Source organism: Schistocerca americana, chromosome 2, assembly GCF_021461395.2.
Source record: "Schistocerca americana isolate TAMUIC-IGC-003095 chromosome 2, iqSchAmer2.1, whole genome shotgun sequence".
Classification (NCBI taxonomy): Eukaryota; Metazoa; Arthropoda; class Insecta; order Orthoptera; family Acrididae; genus Schistocerca; species Schistocerca americana.
This window is the reverse complement of record NC_060120.1, coordinates 1,037,375,796-1,037,387,839: the sequence shown is the minus strand read 5'-3', so window position 1 is coordinate 1,037,387,839 and position 12,044 is coordinate 1,037,375,796. Positions and strand designations below refer to the sequence as shown.

The window sequence follows — 12,044 nt, the reverse complement described above, 5'->3', positions numbered from 1 at the left end:
TACAAATCGATGTTAGGGATATGATTTTGTAATTCGGTGGATTAAACTTATTTCATTTCTTGGGTGTTGGTGTGATTTGTACAGTGCAAGCATGAGGCTTTTCGCGGATGAGGCTGTTGTATACAGGGATGTCGCGCCACAAAAAATTATAGCGAAATGCAGGAAGACCTGCAGCCGATCGACGCGCTATGCAAGTATTGGAAGTTGCCCCTCAACATAAATAAACGATCAGTGTGGGGGCGATCTGCAATGTATGATAACTGAAGAGAACTTCACTAGCCGAGATCGCTAAAATGCATTTTAATGAATGACCGGTTTCGACAGAGTTATGCTGTCATCATCGGATCTTACACCGTAACATGGATAACGTATTGTAAAAAATTTTAAAGTATGAGATTCCATGATATTAGCATAGCTCTGTCAATACCGGTCATACAATTAAATGCTCTTTTAGCGATCTTGGCTTGTGAAGTTTTCTTCAGTTACCATAAACAAATGTAAAATATTGCTCATAAATATGGGGAAAAACTCAGTTTTGTGTGGTTACATAATTGCTGACCAATCAGTGGAAATAGTCACAGCCAAAAAATTTCTAAGAGTATGCGTACGGAGCTACACTCCTGGAAATGGAAAAAAGAACACATTGACACCGGTGTGTCAGACCCACCATACTTGCTCCGGACACTGCGAGAGGGCTGTACAAGCAATGATCACACGCACGGCACAGCGGACACACCAGGAACCGCGGTGTTGGCCGTCGAATGGCGCTAGCTGCGCAGCATTTGTGCACCGCCGCCGTCAGTGTCAGCCAGTTTGCCGTGGCATACGGAGCTCCATCGCAGTCTTTAACACTGGTAGCATGCCGCGACAGCGTGGACATGAACCGTATGTGCAGTTGACGGACTTTGAGCGAGGGCGTATAGTGGGCATGCGGGAGGCCGGGTGGACGTACCGCCGAATTGCTCAACACGTGGGGCGTGAGGCCTCCACGGTACATCGATGTTGTCGCCAGTGGTCGGCGGAAGGTGCACGTGCCCGTCGACCTGGGACCGGACCGCAGCGACGCACGGGTGCACGCCAAGACCGTAGGATCCTACGCAGTGCCGTAGAGGACCGCACCGCCACTTCCCAGCAAATTAGGCACACTGTTGCTCCTGGGGTATCGGCGAGGACCATTCGCAACCGTCTCCATGAAGCTGGGCTACGGTCCCGCACACCGTTAGGCCGTCTTCCGCTCACGCCCCAACATCGTGCAGCCCGCCTCCACTGGTGTCGCGACAGGCGTGAATGGAGGGACGAATGGAGACGTGTCGTCTTCAGCGATGAGAGTCGCTTCTGCCTTGGTGCCAATGATGGTCGTATGCATGTTTGGCGCCGTGCAGGTGAGCGCCACAATCAGGACTGCATACGACCGAGGCACACAGGGCCAACACCCGGCATCATGGTGTGGGGAGCGATCTCCTACACTGGCCGTACACCACTGGTGATCGTCGAGGGGACACTGAATAGTGCACGGTACATCCAAACCGTCATCGAACCCATCGTTCTACCATTCCTAGACCGGCAAGGGAACTTGCTGTTTCAACAGGACAATGCACGTCCGCATGTATCCCGTGCCACCCAACGTGCTCTAGAAGGTGTAAGTCAACTACCCTGGCCAGCAAGATCTCCGGATCTGTCTCCCATTGAGCATGTTTGGGACTGGATGAAGCGTCGTCTCACGTGGTCTGCACGTCCAGCACGAACGCTGGTCCAACTGAGGCGCCAGGTGGAAATGGCATGGCAAGCCGTTCCACAGGACTACATCCAGCATCTCTACGATCGTCTCCATGGGAGAATAGCAGCCTGCATTGCTGCGAAAGGTGGATATACACTGTACTAGTGCCGACATTGTGCATGCTCTGTTGCCTGTGTCTATGTGCCTGTGGTTCTGTCAGTGTGATCATGTGATGTATCTGACCCCAGGAATGTGTCAATAAAGTTTCCCCTTCCTGGGACAATGAATTCACGGTGTTCTTATTTCAATTTCCAGGAGTGTATATGAAGTGAAACGACTAAATAAAAATAGAGGTAAGGCAGATGGCAATCTGAGATTCACTGGAGGAATCCTCAAGAAATGCGAGCGGCCCACAGAGGAGCAGCTAACAAAACCTTCGCTTGACCAATACTTGAATATTAAGCGTCAGTCTGGTATTCGTACAAGATGTGATGGATAGAGCAAATAGAGAAGGTCCAAATAAGATCAACATTTTTCTTTACCAGATTTATTTATTAAGAGCGAAAATGGCACGCAGATGTTCATATAACTCGACAGGCAGAATATGCGAGCGAGGCGTTCTGCACAACGATGTGGATCACTGCTAAATTTCCGGGTGCGCAAGTTCCTAGAACAATAAGCCAATATACAGGGTGTTACAGAAAGGTACGGCCAAACTTTCAGGAAACATTCCTCACACACAAAGAAAGAAAATATGTTATGTGGACATGTGTCCGGAAACGCTTACTTTCCATGTTAGAGCTCATTTTGTTACTTCTCTTCAAATCACATTAATCATGGAATGGAAACACACAACAACAGAACGTATCAGCGTGACTTCAAACACTTTGTTACAGGAAATGTTCAAAATGTCCTCCGTTAGCGAGGATACATGCATCCACCCTCCGTCGCATGGAATCCCTGATGCGCTGATGCAGTCCTGGAGAATGGCGTATTGCATCACAGCCATCCACAATACGAGCACGAAGAGTCTCTACGTTTGGTACCGGGGTTGCGTAGACAAGAGCTTTCAAATGCCCCCATAGATGAGTCAAGAGGGTTGAGGTCAGGAGAGCGTGGAGGCCATGGAATTGGTCCGCCTCTACCAATCCATGGGTCACCGAATCTGTTGTTGAGATGCGTACGAACACTTCGACTGAAATGTGCAGGAGCTCCATCGAGCATGAACCACATGTTGTGTCGTACTTGTAAAGGTACATGTTCTAGCAGCACAGGTAGAGTATCCCGTATGAAATTATGATAACGTGCTCCATTGAGCGTACGTCGAAGAAACTAAAATGAGCTCTAACATGGAAATTAGCGTTTCCGGACACATGTCCACATAACATCTGTTCTTTATTTGTGTGTGAGGAATGTTTCCTGAAAGTTTGGCCGTACCTTTTTGTAACACCCTGTAGAGTGATTCTTGTGAACGTGTAAAAATTCCCAAAGCGACGCAGATGACGCTGAGATATGTCATTTAATACAAGACGCATATGGCCACAGATGTCTTGAAATTCTCCAAAAGTGGATGACAAATGTTGAATACGTCGCGTGACCAGACGTTACTTGTCGTTACTGCTCTCGCCGATATACAGGGCAGTGGTACAGATCGATCCGCTAGGCTACTCTGTTTTCGACCACCCTTCATAAATGTGAACTGTTGTAAACGTTGAACTTACAAAATTATTGTCCTCGCTGTAAGTAAACAGAAGTTGTCCTTATTTTGTGTTTCTTTCCTTTCGTCCCTTCCTTTTTTGTTTACAGACTTTAGATAATAAAGAAAACGTGAGTCATTTAATGGTAGTCATGCAGTTCGGAAACTTATACTTATTTACCTGTGACGCAATACGGCAGGTTTTCGTTGTACTGTACTCTGCAGTTACCCAGCGAAGACGGTAAATAAAATAATAAATCTTAGCTCAATGCAAACAAACAACTTTCCGCCGTAATGCAAAAAAAAAAAAAAAATCACGATTCCTGCCAGATGCGAGATTCGAACCTTGGGCCCCACGCGCTAAAATCGCGCACTTAGGCCCGGAGTGGCTTCACATGTTCAACATTTGTCATCCGCTTTTGAGGTCTTTCCCGACATTTCCTGCCCGTATGTCTTATATTAAATTACTTGCCTCAGCGTTATGTACGTCCCTTTAGTGGTTTTAAAACGTCAATAAGCATCATCCCGTATATTACTTCCTCCTATGTTTATCTCGCGGAAAGGTAGTGAAGCACTCCGTCTTCAGGTCACAAGTGGTCCATCGGGACCATCCGACCGCCGTGTCATCCTCACTGAAGATGCGGATAGGAGGGGCGTGTGGTCAGCACACCACTCTCCCGGTCATTACGATGGTTTTCTTTGACTGGAGTCGCTACTATTCTGTCGAGTAGCTCCTCAATTGGCATCACGAGGCTGAGTGCACTCCGAGTAATGGCAACAGTGCATGGCGGCCTGGATGGTCACCCATCCAAGTACTGACCACGCCCGACAGCGCTTAACTTGGGTGATCTCACGGGAACCGGTGTATCCACTGAGGCAAGGCCGTTGCCCAAAGGTCGTGAACGTAAAATTAGATTCGAGGTCATAACAAAGTTTGCCAACATTGATTTCATTTGCTACATATTTAAAAACATGCTGCCTATTTTAAAAAGCAGTCCGTACATTTTACAATTTTTCATGTTGCTGTACATTGTTCCACGTTTCTAACAAAAATTGTTCAGGGCAATAAAACAAGACTAAATGGTTCAAATGGCTCTGAGCACTATGGGACTTAACATCTGAGGTCATCAGTCCCCTAGAACTTAGAACTACTTAAACCTAACTAACCTAAGGACATCACACACATCCATGCCCGAGGCAGGATTCGAACCTGCGACCGTAGCAGTCCCGCGGTTCCGGACTGAGCGCCTAGAACCGCTAGACCACCGCGGCCGGCAATAGTGCAGCTTCCAGTAATACATTATGGAAAATGATCTGTTATGGGAAACTTACTGCTTAGACGGCCTTTGACAGTAGTACGACATTCGTGTGTAATTACTGGCAATGGCATGGCTTTTCCTGTGGCAGGCAAGCCTCGGAAGTTCGTCGAACCTCGCCTCCCCAGGAAGTTTCAGCTCATTGTATTTCTGAATGTAAGTCTTTACGAAATTAAACTTCGCAGTTATTTACGTGTAAGTATAATTACAAATCGTATATACTTTCTATCGTTGGCTAATATTCTAGAAGTACATGCATTTTTTATTATTCTCTTATTTTATATTGTTCTCCGTATCCATGTTGTCTTGTTCTCAGTTTGTTGACGTCCGTGTGTCAGTGGTTTTGTTGTTGCCGGAATCGTTCCATGTGTTGTTCTGTTGTAGGTTGATTCCCTATTCTCCGTCTCATGTACGGTGGTTCCTTTCTGTATGCTGTGTGGAGTGCTTGTGAAATTTTATCTGGCTGGTGTTTAGTTCTAACCAGTCATTCGTCTATCTTATCCTTTGTCGTATGTGTCTGAACATGTCGCAGTGTAATGTGATGTGTTCCGCTGTGCCGATTTCTCCACATGTGCACATGTCTGTGTCACTTAGTCCAACACGATGGAGATGATGTGGGTACGGTCCATGCTCTGTAAAACAGCGGATCATACCATAAGACAGTGGACTGTACGACGTGTCGGCTTTATACATTTCATGCTTATTCACTCTCGGATGTTCGGGATAAATGTGTGTACTCTCGACTATTGTCTGTTTTATGATATTCCAGTGCCTGTGTTACTCTGATTACGATGCAAAGTCGCCGCAGGAACAGGCACTGCGGCGAATAAGGACAAGCGTTAGGTGTAGAAAAGAATGAACGCTACATGTCCAAAGAAACTTTGCATCGCACTCAGAATAACACACGCACTGCAATATCATACTTCTCTGCCAATACCGGGCAAGCGTCTTTCAAGTATAACGTACAGGAGTATACACAATAGATGTGCGAGTACAGGTCATAGACGCACCGTTGATGACATATGGAAGTTTGGTTCTGGCCGTCAGTCGTGCACGCAGAGCCACATGGTAAGGCGAGCAATCGTGATTGCGAATACATTTAACGTATTTGTCTGTTGTGTACCATGCAGTCTGTCAGGTGTCATTTCTCCGTTCATTAAGCTGTTTATTGCCAGTTATTTGTTGGCTTGTAATTTGCTGTACTTAGTCCTGTCTTCCCTTTTTCATATACACTACTGGCCATTAAAATTGCTACACCAAGAAGAAAGGCAGATGATTAACGGGTATTCATTGGACAAACATATTATACTACAACTGACATGTGATTACATTTTCACGCAATTTGGATGCATAGATCCTGAGAAATCATTACCCAGAACAACCACCTCTGGCTATAATAACGGCCTTGATACGCCTGGCCATTGAGTCAAACAGAGCTTGGATGGGGTGTAGAGGCACAGCTGCCCATGCAACTTCAACACGATACCACGGTTCATCAAGAGTAATGACTGGCGTATTATGACGAGCCAGTTGCTCGGCCACCATTGACCAGACGTTTTCAATTGGTGAGACATCTGGAGAATGTGCTGGCCAGGGCAGCAGTGGAACATTTTCTGTATCCAGAAAGGCCCGTACAGGACCTGAAACATGGGGTCGTGCATTATCCTGCTGAAATGTAGGGTTTCGCAGGGATCGAATGAAGGGCAGAGCCACAGGTCGTAACACATCTGAAATGTAACGTTCACTGTTCAAAGTGCCGTCAATGCGAACAAGAGGTGACCGAGACGTGTAACCAATGGCACCCCATACCATCACGCCGGGTGATACACCAGTATGGCGATGACGAATACACGCTTCCAATCTGCGTTCACCGCGATGTCGCCAAACAAGGATGCACCCATCTTGATGCTGTAAACAGAACCAGGATTCATCCGGAAAATGACGTTTTGCCATTGGTGCACCCAGGTTCGTCGTTGAGTACACCATTGCAGGCGCTCCTGCCTGTGATGCAGCGTCAAGAGTAACTGCAGCCATGGTCTCCGAGCTGATAGTCCATGCTGCTGCAAACGTCGTCGAACTGTTCGTGCAGATGGTTGTTGTCTTGCAAACGTCCCCATCTGTTAACTCAGGGATCGAGACGTGTCTGCACGATCCGTTATAGCCATGCGGATAAGATGCCTGTCATCTCGACTGCTAGTGATACGAGGCCGTTGGGATCCAGCACGGCGTTCCGGTTACGCTCCTGAACCCGCCGATTCCATATTTGCTAACAGTCATTGGATCTCGACCAACGCGAGCAGCAATGTGACGATAGACCGCAATCGCGATAGGCTACAATCCGACCTTTATCAAAGTCGGAAACGTGATGGTACGCATTTCTCCTCCTTACACGAGGCATCACAACAACGCTTCGCGAGGCAACGCCAGTCAACTGCTGTTTGTGTATGAGAAATCGGTTGGAAACTTTCCTCATGTCAGCACGTTGTAGGTGTCGCCACCGGCTCCAACCTTGTGTGAATGCTCTGAAAAGCTAATCATTTGCATATCACAGCATCTTCTTCATGTCGGTTAAATTTCGCGTCTGTAGCATGTCATCTTCGTGGTTTAGTATGCCGCAGTTGTAAAACGGACGGTAATGTTTATTAGGTACACACCCAGGACGACGCATAGTGCCTTTGTAGGTTATCCCAAACGCCAACAATCGTTGTTGCCTCGAATTATTCGCGACTGGAACAGGAATTAGGAGGGAAGAGAGTGACTGAAATACATAAAATGTACCCTCCTCCAAAAACCGTATGTTGACCTGGGAATTATATTTGTTGGAGTAGATATGGCTGCAGTGGCTCCTGCGTTATTTATTGACCGACTTTTTTAATAACCAAGCAACAGCAGAGTAAGGTTAAATACTCCTGTTGTTGCATGCCGGAGGTGACATAGCGATGTCAAAGTTGCGCAGATGGGTCGTAAAGGCGACTGGAATGAGATGCGTGGACCACAACCGACTCATTGTAACGGTGTCAGTAACCGCACGCTGGAACACGAAGTCCCGCGCCCGCCTACGAGTGATGAGCCGCTAACAGGCCCGCATTGAGCGGCGCGCTCGCGGTATTTGCGTGACAAAAGCCCGAGCCAGATATAGCGCCGCCCACGCGCGGCCGGGCGCTCGCGAGTTCCGCAGCCTCTGCCGCGGCGGGGTCCGCCCGCTTACGACACAATGGCGCGGGTCGCGGGCCGAGCGCCGCGCAGGCATTCTGGGGCGCCACGCCTAGCCGGGGAGCAGCCGACTCCAGGGTACGGTGACGCAACGTCGCTCCGGAACTTCGCGCCCGAGATCCAGCTCCAGGCGTGCTCGTGATGCAAGACGTAGCTGATGAGGACGCTATCCTGCAGTCGAGGAGGAAAGATGTACACACGGCATTGCTTCGTCAGGTCTGGCACGCTCTCTTCGAGACTGATCAGCTACAACGTAGGCTAACGTTTGTCAAAATAAGGATGTGGAGCGTTACTGACCGCAGCGTCGTGGTCAGCTGCGCTGTATTTGTCGCTTGAGAATCCATAGTGCGAACAGCCCGATCCAGGTGGTCCCACAGACTCTCGATTGGGCATTTATCCAGGGAGTTTGGCGGCCAGAGGAGTACGGCAAACTCATTTAGGTGTTCTTTGATCCACGCATATATACTGCCAGATGTGCGACACGTTGCATTGTCCTTCTGGTAGCTGTCGTATGCCTCACTGCATGTGAGTGGATATGGTCCCGAAGGATAGATGTATACTTGTGTTGATCCACTGTGCCTTGTACAATGAACAGATGACCCAAGGAATGCCACGAAAATATTCCCCACAGCACAGTGCTCACTCCTCCAGTCTGTATCTTTCTGACGTTTGCTGCAGGGGCCGGCCGAAGTGGCCGTGCGGTTAAAGGCGCTGCAGTCTGGAACCGCAAGACCGCTACGGTCGCAGGTTCGAATCCTGCCTCGGGCATGGATGTTTGTGATGTCCTTAGGTTAGTTAGGTTTAACTAGTTCTAAGTTCTAGGGGACTAATGACCTCAGCAGTTGAGTCCCATAGTGCTCAGAGCCATTTGCCATTTTGCTGCAGGGTGTTTGTTTCCAGCCCGACCGAGCGTAAAACGTGATTCATCTGAAAAGGCCACTTGTCACCACGCAGTGGACGTCCAGATGCGATACTGGTGCGCTGTTTCTAGCCTTCGGCGCCGATGAATAGCAGTCAGTACGGGTGTACGAGCCAGGCACCTGCTGCGGAGGGCCATACATGGCAACGTTCGCCGGGCGCCGTTGAGGAAACACTTGTTAGTTGCCCCTTGGTTCATCTGGACTGCCAGTTGTGAAACAGCTGCATGTCTATTCGCCCGCACACATCTCCGCAGCCGTCGTTCGCTCCTGTCACCTACGGCCCGTTGTGAAACACAGTTGCCTCGGCGCCTGGTTGGGATAGCGCCATTTTCCCATGCACGGTGTATATTAACCACGGCGGGACGCGAACAACTGACATACTTAGCCCTTTCGGAAATGCTTGTTTTTTGGCCCGCAAGCCAACGATCATGCTCTATTGGACGTCAGATAAATCGCTCCGTTTCCACATTACGATAGAGACTGCAGTGTTGTCCACGTCACTCCGACACGCTTTACATATCCTCCACTGCTAGTGCTGCCATGTGCCATCTGTGGGTGGCTATCACACACTGACGTCGAACATAAGTGGTGGCCGCATTAATGTGGCCGGACCAAGTATAAGGTATCGAGATTGGGTGATTTCGGGGGCCAGGTAAGCTGCGGTAGCGTAGCAGACTGTTCTAAAAACCAGAAACATATGCATGCAGCCCTGTGAAAGCGCCCGTTATCTTTGGGAACGAGTGTTGGTTGGTTGATTCAGGGGAGGGGACCAAAAAGCGAGGTCACCGGTGCCATCGGATTAGAGGAGGATGGGGAAGGAAGTCGGCTGGGCCCTTTCACAGGAACCATCGCGTCATTTACCTGATGCGATTTAGGGAACTCACGGAAATCCTAAATCAGGATGGCCGTCGTCCTCCCGAATGTGAGTCCAGTGTGATAACTACTGCGCCACCTCGCTCTGTGTAAACGACTGTGTCTCCAACGTACACATCTTGAAGATGTAGAAGAAAAGGCAACACTTGGTCACGAGAATGTTAAAGTTATCGTCTCATGTTAACCGTAACCTGAATGAGTGGACCCAAGTCGTCGTACCAGAAACATCCCCAAAACATCACAGCAACCATGCGCGGCCTGAACTGCACCTTACACACTCTGAAAATTAAACGCGTTATTCGACTAAAGGTCCAATCGACACCCTGCAACGTACGAGAAGAGACAGAATCGCGTATCGCCTGTGCTACACGCCTGCAGTCAGCTATTGTTTCTTGGTCGTTTGGCCCACTGAGGACATGGAGCTTTACGTGTGCAGTGGTCGCTTGCGAGGAAACGGACTCCAAATATCGAATCCACGTCGTCGCGTTCGCAGAAGCTGGTTGAGAAAGGCCTGCATTCTTTGACATCAGCAGTTCCTGTCGCATTTGAAACTGATTGTCATCGACAAGCTCATCACTCATCTCCGGTCCCTGTCAGTTAGGATCTTTTTACGAATATTACTCTTAGAGTGGTACACCATTCCTTGTCGACACTTTTGACACTCTACATTGATGCATCACCAAATGGGGCACCATCAGTCACGGTTCTTCATGTATACGACTGAACACTATAACCCCTTTCTGCCATTCTTCCACGATCCTGCGCCGACCCGTCTTATTCTACTTATCCCAGACAGGCTACTGGTTCATAGACACTACTTCACTGCTACAGTGAGTGGGCGGTCAGATTCCTGCGTAGTACTAGTTCTACATCATCAGCAGCGTTCCTACGAGCCTACTGAGCATCGCCGCGATGGGGAAACCTGTTCGTGTCAGATCACCGAAGTTAAGCACTATCAGCTTGGCTGGCACTTGGATCGGTGACCGTACGGGTCTGCTGAGGTCTGTTGGCAAGCGGGCTGCACTTGGCCCTTGTGAGGAAAATTGAAGAGCTACAGACATAGTTGAGAAGTAGCGGCTCCGGTCATGAAAACTACCGGGAGAGCGGTGTGCTGTCCACATGACTCTCCATACCCGCGTCCAGTGGCGTTTATCGTCTGAGGATGACACGGCGGTCGGTCGGTACCGCTGTGCCTTCAGAGGCGTGTTCGGACGGAGTTTTAAGGGGTGACTTATATTTTGTTCCGTGAAGTTGATGTAGAAGCAGAATAATTCGCTGATGCTCGCTTACAGTAAAGTGTTCTCTGGAGAAGCTGCGCCTACTGTACGTTTGTGGTAGAGGGCTGGGAGATGCCTGCACGTGTGAGAGCAGAGGCGACGCGTGGCCTCGGCTAACGCGTCGGCAGCTTCGCGAGTGCAGCCTTGGCGCGGCGCAGCCGTCTCCTTCCTCGGCGGCATTCCTCGCAGGTCGCGGGTCCACAAGCGACCAGCCATTGTTCCGGTAGTGCCCTTTCCCTGGAGCCCCCGGGTCACCGCCGCTCACCAGCCTGCCCCTTCAGAATGGAGGCTGTGCGCTCCATTTCCCAGCTGTAGGCAGGCTGTCATTTTGGTGACTGCGCGTGTACTATTCGTTAAATTGTTGAAGAACAAAATAAGATGATGCAACACGAATGTACCCTGTAACTGCTGTGACATACCCAATCCCAATATTTTTTATCTTTTATTGACGCAACAACTTTTGCTTTCCTTGTACAGCTTTGACAAGGGGACTTTACGGACTAATCCTCAACGATTTTCTTCATATGCGGGTCACTGTCAGAATTTAATACAACAGCACGACACAACTGTCCGCCCCTGGCAGATGAGTGGTCAGCGCGACGGAATGTCATACCTAACGACCCGGGTTCGATTCCAGGCTGGGTCGGGGATTTTCTCCGCTTAGGGACTGGGTGTGGTGTTGGTCTTATCATTTTCTCCCAATCGACACGCAAGTCGCCGAAGTGGCGTCAACTCGAAAGACTTGCACCAGGCGACCGGTCTACCCGACGGAAGGCCATAGCCACACGGCATTTCTATTTCCACGACACAATTACAAAATAAATAAATAAGAACCAAGAAAAAATCGTCACTGATGATTGCTGATGCGCTATTAAGTATAACACATTTGTATAGTTGTTGGTAGCTGAGTGCGTGGCCTAGGAAGCGTAAAGTTGCTGGTTCGAATGTCGCTATTATTTTACTTTTGTTTAACTTCCGTACATATTAACAAATAGAAATGTTAGTTAATAAATATCGAATCATATTTTAAAA

The 12,044-nt window shown here is 48.9% G+C and overlaps 1 protein-coding gene and 1 pseudogene across 2 annotated transcripts in view; one reads left to right on the top strand and one right to left on the bottom strand.

The window, feature by feature from the left end:
* The window catches only part of LOC124596430, a 608,628-nt gene that overhangs the window by 151,718 nt on the left and 444,866 nt on the right, over positions 1–12,044 (top strand). The window lies entirely within an intron of this gene.
* On the bottom strand, positions 4,186–4,303 carry LOC124596809 (annotated as a pseudogene).